General features: G+C 42.3%; 1 long non-coding RNA gene across 1 annotated transcript; it reads left to right on the forward strand.

The window, feature by feature from the left end:
- The first annotated feature begins 1,281 nt into the window (after positions 1–1,281).
- Positions 1,282–4,340, forward strand: LOC306815614. The gene is made up of 3 exons (XR_013777425.1): positions 1,282–1,390; positions 2,539–2,605; positions 4,230–4,340. It is a non-coding gene; the product is annotated as an uncharacterized lncRNA (long non-coding RNA).
- Positions 4,341–7,409: the final 3,069 nt, after the last annotated feature.

Below are 7,409 nucleotides of genomic sequence, written 5' to 3' on the forward strand. Positions count from 1 at the left end.
AGCCAACTTTCTGCTCTGCCTGGAGACTTGAGCTCAGTCCCCACTCTCAACTCATTCCCTGCAGAAGGACTCAAAGGGCTGGCTTTGCATGCATGACAAAACTGGGTCAAAAGACTGCTGTACATAAGAGGCTGCTGTACATAAAAGGGTGGGGCAGATGGGGCCCTCTGGCTTCCTTTCCCTCTCTCTTGCTTTCATTCTCATTGTTTACTCCAGATCTACACTATCCATGTGACAGGACCAGCACAGGTCTAGAGAAGTGTGATATTCCCTCACTCCCTTCTCTGCCTTAATTTCTCTCCTCCTTTGCCCTGCCTGGGAACAGCATGGCTGTCCTGTTCTACTCAATCCTCAGTCCTGGATTTTGCTGTGGGAGTGAGGAGCTTGTGGCCGTGTGCTGTGCCATGTGAGCCAGCACCTTTGAGAAGGTCCTTGGGAGGAGCTGAGAGATGGAAGTGAACTGAAGAAAATGGAAGAGCTCATAAGTCACCACTTGTGAAAGTCTCTTGTATAAAGTAAAGAATATTTTAGCCATCAGCTTTTGAGTTTAAAGAGTGGAGTGGCTGCTGGAGTGAAGGCAACTGCACCTAAAAGCACAAGATTATCCTGACATGTGACTGATGTCTTTTTTCATCATCCTGATGAGAATTCACAACCAACCAGCACACCCTGTACTCCTGGGTTGTGTCAGTGACGCACTGATCTTGTCTTTAACAGGGAGACAGCTAAAACAGACTCTTTAGTAAATCATGTGTATGTGTGACATCAAGAGCTGTGTACAAGCATGAATTGGGAGCTAGAAAAAAACAACTGGACCTCCCCATTTTGGGGAAGCCTTAGATAGAGCTGCTGAAGGGAGTGTCTTTCTACCAAAGCCTTTTAGCTACAGACTTGAAGTCTTGATGAGAAAGTAGAAATGACATAGAGCCTGAATGATCTTTTTATTTAAGGAAAATTTGTTTTTAACCATTGGCACTTCAGAAATGCTGCTATTTTACAAATGGGAGCAAATCCTGATCCTGATGATAGATTAATGAATTAATTATTTTGTTATTGATGCAGAAACGGCCTCTGGCTTCTGACTTCACCAGTCCTGTGCTGAGCAAGAAGAGGCGAATTGGTCACCAGCAGTTCACCAGTCACGTCCAGCCAGCAGCTGGAGGTCTCTCTTCCTCCTGGGTGCTGCCTTCCACAGCCCTTTGTAATCAGAACATGTCTCCAAGGGTTGGCTCCATTTCCCCCTGCACCCATGAGGTGCACCAGAACAACAAATTCCAGAGTTCTAGAGTCCCAGAGCCTGCCATGGAGCAGATGGAGATCTCCAATTCAAACGGGGAGAAAAATGAATTGGGAAGGCTGAAGCAGTCACATCCTTTGGATTTCGATGAAGGTATTAATATGCTGCTTTTCCTAACTCCTCCCTGGAGAACTGTGGTGATTTGGTTATTCAGATAAGCTCCTACCCAAATTAGGCAACAAGTGAGATCCTTTTCAATTGTACAGATGTTATTAACAGTAAATGCAACCCAGAGAGATAGAAAGGAATAAGAGAAGAGAGGTGGGGTGCAGAAAAGAGAGAAACATTAACTATGAAAACATCACCACCACATGGATTCTCTGTGGTCCAGCCAGTCCTTCTTCATCCTTGGTCTTGTTGTTGGTGGGGGTTCCCAAATGGCTCTGGAGGTACCACCTTTATACTGCCCAAGATTTGAGTACCCACAGGTACAGATTGTCACAGCTGCTCTTAGATCTCGGGCTGGAAGGGATGCAAGTGTCTTTTCCTTACACACAGTCTCTACAGCAAGAACAATATTCTTGCTTGAGTCTAAAAACATGCGAGCATTGTTCTTCAGGAGCCACAAAATTCAGAGCAGCTGGTGAAGGAAAAATCTGGACTGTGTTTCAAGTTGGGGCTTAGGCTGCAGCTTTTGTGCTGACTGAGCCATGAGAGCAAATGCACTTTTGGAAATGAAATGTACACAGCAAAGATGTTCTTACAGGTTGTATTGAACATACTGTGACTCTCCTGCTGAGAAGAGTGCAGAAAATTTTCATCCAAACTTTGTTTCATGGGAACTTTGGGCCTCTGGAATGGACAAGGAAGTGGCCATAAAACATGGCATGAGAAGAACTCCAGCTTTTTTCTCTATTTCTTTTTAGAACCTCCATGTTCATCACTCTCTCTCCCCCTCTGTCTATCTCAAGCTGTTGTCTTTTGTGAAACTGCATCTGCTGCTGCATGACTGGAATGGCTGTAGAGATGCCACCTCATGCATTCAAAACAGAAAAGCTGAGCTGGGCTTTACACCATGGTAGTGCAGTAGAGAAAAGTGGCCATGCCTTCTTTCTACAGCCCAGAACTGGCCACTGGAGAGAAAATTCTGTGTGCCCCATTATTGATTTTTGGAGCTTTTTTCAGAGTAATTTACTGTGAGAACAAAGCTCTGAAGGACTTTTACAAGACCATCCAGTGGGTATTTTTTGGCTTTTGAAAGATCTCCTGATGAAGAGTGTCAAAATTCTGCTTTTCTGCAGGAGAAGGAAAACAAACTTCCATTGTCTCCACATGCTCTGCCACAAACACCCAAGCAGACTACTTGAGGTGAGTGAAAGAGCAGTTGAGCCTTGCCACTCGCAGTGGGTGCCCTGTGAAGCTCTTCCCAGTTTTGAAAGGATGATGTTGAGAAGGTTTTGCTGGCCCTGCATAGCTAAGAGCTGAAATGAACACCGAGGTGGGTTCAGGCTGGGCTGGCCCTCCCTTCCTGCAGTGCAGTTGCTCAGGGTCAGCTGCAGCAGTGGTGCTGCATCCCCCCCTTGTATTTGCAGTGCAGGAGGGGAGGCAGAACTGTGTGTGTGTGGTATCAAACACTGGAATGGCTGCCAGCTGCTGTCAGAGCAGTGATGTTGGCAAGGGCACCCAGGCCTCCTGCAGCCCTGGGGCTCTGGGGCAGCTGTGCCCTTTGGAGCAGGCACTGCAGGGCCCTGGGTCACATTGGATACAGCCAGGGATGCTCCGTGGGAAGGCTGAGGGCAAGGTGGTCCTGCAGGGGAGCAGCTGAGTGAGGCCTGTGCAAGGACTCTTGCCAGGAAATGTCACTGGGCAGAACCCAGAAGTCCAGGCTATTTCTTCTCTAGTACCTCCCCAGATGTTGAAAGACATCTGTGGATTTCAGAACACACCAGCACAGCAGTCAGGTGCATCTGGCCTGGGATGCATCCCTGGCACAAGCTGCTCTCTGTCCTGGTACTGAATTTCAACTTGTTAATGTTTTAATGCTTGTAGCAATTAATCTCAGGGTGTTTACAAGGATTTTTTCCCGTGTGAGGGAGTTTTTGTCATTCAAAAGAAGCTGGTGTGCAGGCCAGGAGGAGCAGAAGCATTGGTGTGTCAGTGTTGGGAAGTGGTGTCTATTATTCTCATTGACACTTCTTCTTGGATTTGTATCACGAGCTTGGTAAACCTCACTCATTTTTATTTGAATGAGAAGGGAATGAAGAAAATTTTTCACCCATCAGAGGCTTCAGGCATTAATGAGTTTTACCCTCGTTAGGAGCTGATGTGGTTTGCGTTTTGTAGTTGCACTTTCAGACTTATACAGAGTTTGTTTTTAATGGCTGCATTACAAGCACCTCTGATCAAGGCTCAGTTTTGTAAATGCTGTCCACTAGAAGAATCAAATATTATCATGAACTCTGCTTTGCTGTTAGACAGGCAGACATCAATGGAGCTCATAAGTTCAACTCTGTGTAACCAGAACCATAAATTCAGTTCCTGCCAAAAATGTATTTCAGATGGGTTCTCAAAAGTAAATGTATATTTAAAAGTTTTTCCTATATAGAAAGATAATATAGCTTAGCTATGTTTATTCTCTTCCTGAAGTTGTGGTCTTTGTTGGTCATTTGATATTTGAAAGAAGTGCCAATATTTTCTAAATGTGCTTCACTTGCTAATGAAGTAAACCTCTACAATATAAACTATTAGTAACTAAGTGTCATAGAAATGTGGCAGATTTCTGGAGTGACCTGACTACATCCTCTTAAAGCAAAGAACTTGCCTGTAGAAACAGTCAGTCCCAGAGCAACTAACTCGAACCTTGGGAGTCTCTGTTTGACATTTGCCACGTGGTTGGTGCAAAACTACACATGTGCTTTATGGAATAGGAACACATTAGAATGTTCTCTTAGAGTTCACTCACAGAAAAATGATCTATATTTTTTTCCTTTAGAAAATACATTGCCATAGTCTCCTTGGAGCAACGCCAGCACTACAAGGATGACTTCAATGCAGAGTATGAGGAATACAGGAATTTACATTTTCAGATTGATAAGATCAACAAAGATTTTACACAGTTTTATGAGCAATGGAAGAGTCTGATTCCAGGGTCTGAAGCCTATCAGGTAAAGAAAGATAAAACTGTGAGGAGTGTGTTTCATCCCAGCAATGACTTGGATTCCCTGGAGCTGCTCAGTGAGACAAAGGGAAACTGCAGCATTGGCATATGTGCTCAGACACTGCTTGGGCTGGGTCTGATTTTTGTGAGACCCTGCCCAAAACACCCTGTTTGAGCTGTCTGTGAACAAAGAGTAAGGTGAGGTGTGTCCCAAGCAGAGTCTTGGAGCATGTGCTCCTTCTGTTCCCTATTGAGAGGCTTAATTGCAGATCTTGGGGGATGCTGGAGCTGGGGATTGGTTTTTGCCAAGCTCCCAGAAGAGTGGTGGCTCACAGGGAAGAAAATCTCTACAGTCAAACTGAGGGCTCTTTTAGTGTTTTGCATAGGTTTGCATTTTATGGTTGGAGTGAAACGTTCTTCTTTTTTTTTTTTTTTCTTTTTGAAGATGCTGCTTCATCGAATCCTGACAGAGTATCAGCAGTTACAGCAGGTATGTGTGGCACCAGACCTGCAGGGACATGGTTACTGCTGAGTGTGGCTCAAGGCTTTTTTAAAGCAAAGGACATCAGATTCTAAACTCTGCAGAAATGTTTGCATGCCCTAATTTTCTTTTGCTTTCTCCTTCACAGGGTAGCCCCAGCTACTCTGAAATGAAGAGCAGGTGCCAGTACCTCCACAAAAAGCTGTCCCATATTCAGAGCCGAATATCTGAATTTGACAAGCAATAAGTGGAGTCCTGGCACCACACATCTGCTTCAGCCATACAAATCAGTGACCTCTGGATTTTTATTTCAAATTTGAGATTAGGTGTTTAGGATTATATAAGTTAGTATTGAACAGTAGTTTATGTTAGAACTGAGGAGTTGATTCTTTGTTCAAAATGTAGGATTAGATCAAAGAAGTTTAGGCAGTTTTAGAAGTAGAAAGAAGTTAGTATTGAACTTGAACAATAAAGACATTTCACTGTTGATAACTCCTTTGCTCATTTGGGCTTGAATGGTATTTGGAGGGGCTTTCATCTGGTCCATTTTTTTCTTCAAGCCTCTTGGTTTATCCTTTGAATTAAAATATTTCAGTACGAGGTGGAAGCCCAGTACCTCTAATATGAAATTGTGCACATTTGAAGAAAATATTGTGGCAAAATTAAATTTTTATGATAATAATTATAGGTGTGTTATTTGAACTTCCTTTAAATTTAAACACTTTGCATTAGGCAGAAGAGGCATTATTAAATTTGTGACAATATTCAGGTGTGAAAATACAGAAATCCTTGAATACTTTCACAGCCCACACATCTCCACCAGGTTCTGTAGAATGGCATCAAATAATGCACAGGTATGGAGACAATGAACTGGTGCTGCACTTATTTGTCAGTGGGCAGAGCTGTGGGAGGCAGGAATTCAAGGTGATTTCAGAACAGGATGAAGAAAGGGAAAGACAACTTCCATCTGGAGACAGAGTGGCACTGCTGTGCTGACCCAGGCAGAACAGGGCACAAGTTTCAAATCAATAGGAAAAAAGAGTTTTCTGGAAGGAAACCATGCTATCTAAGCACTAGTGTTCTTTCCACAGCACATAGAGTTTAGAGCATGAATGTACATGAGATGCAAATATTCCTGTAAAGGGTTAGAAAAAAGTCATTTATCTATGATTATTTCCACAAATATACCCATGAATGAATAAAAAACCTCCACACCTACGTATATCATTAAGCAGGATACTCTGTAGATTCTCACATTAACACTGGCATAATTATGTAGGAGACTTGCAAAGGTTTAAAGATTTTTATTCTCCCTTTTCTTCTTCAAAACCTCCAAAACATGATGAAATTCACTTTTTAAACTTCAGCCTGCTGTGTGCTGAAGCAAGCCATTATTTGCTTACTCATCATCATCTTTTCCCTGTCTGTTAAAGTCACTGATGCATTAATTGTTCATCCAAACTTGAAACAGTTCATGAAGAATCTGAAGACAAAATTAATGCACTGATTTCAATTGAATTCATGTCCTCTGCCTCTTCAAGCTGAAATACTATTTATTACATGTCAGAATTAAGTCCTGATACCTAATAAATGGGGAAATATGAACTATAGTGACTAGATGACCATGTTTCAAGGGATCATTGCATTTTAGTCTTATTTGGACAAATTAGTGATCCAAGAGAGAAAAGACTGGTCAATTATCAGAGTGGAAGTAGGTGAAAAAGATGTCTAGGTGGGATGCAGTTGGAGGCAAAAATTAAGTATGTGGGAAAATGATTCTATATCAGATGATTTTAACATTACTACATGCATGATCTTCAAACAAACACATGGGGAAAAACTCTCATGACATAAATGTTGGTATTCCATACATTGAAGGAAGGAAGGGGAGAAAGAAAGCATGGAGTTTCCAGGAGTATCCAAATCAAGCACTTTATTCAGCATCACTATGGAATTTTCATTAAGGAAAAACACTAAATGGAGGGCTCATCACCCATTCAATTTTTTACTAACATTCAGTGAAAGAGACTAATCTGAGTGTAAAAGCTTGCATGTTGAAAACATGAGTGTGTTGAGAGATTTTTAAATCTGGCCCAAAGACAATTCACTGTTCAAAATCCAAGTCTAAAACTTTTCAAATTAAATGACCCTGGATGAAGTAGGAAACACAAGTCCTTCCCTTGAACCTTGACTTGCTTCTTCTAGCTCAATCCTGAAAATGGTAAAAGAAGATCCCTCAGAAATCAAATGAGCAGCAGGGTATATCCCTAAAAGGCAGCTGTAGATCTGAAATAACTTGGGAATCAGAGAGACATCAGTGAGCAACTTTTGAGTCAAACTGTTAGTGAAGAACCTTGTTCCAAGGAAAGGACAGTTTTTCTCAAGGAAGTTGAGCAGCAGGATATCGAGGCTCATGGAGCTGGCAGGGATAAAGCAGACAAAGTGGGACATTTGTAGAAATTAACCCTGTGATTCAGTGATCACAGCAGGATGAAGAACCATTCTATCAGACCCTGGGATTAGTAAGAAATGTA

The sequence above is a fragment of the Erithacus rubecula genome (assembly GCF_903797595.1).
Source record: "Erithacus rubecula genome assembly, contig: scaffold_171_arrow_ctg1, whole genome shotgun sequence".
NCBI lineage: Eukaryota > Metazoa > Chordata > Aves > Passeriformes > Muscicapidae > Erithacus > Erithacus rubecula.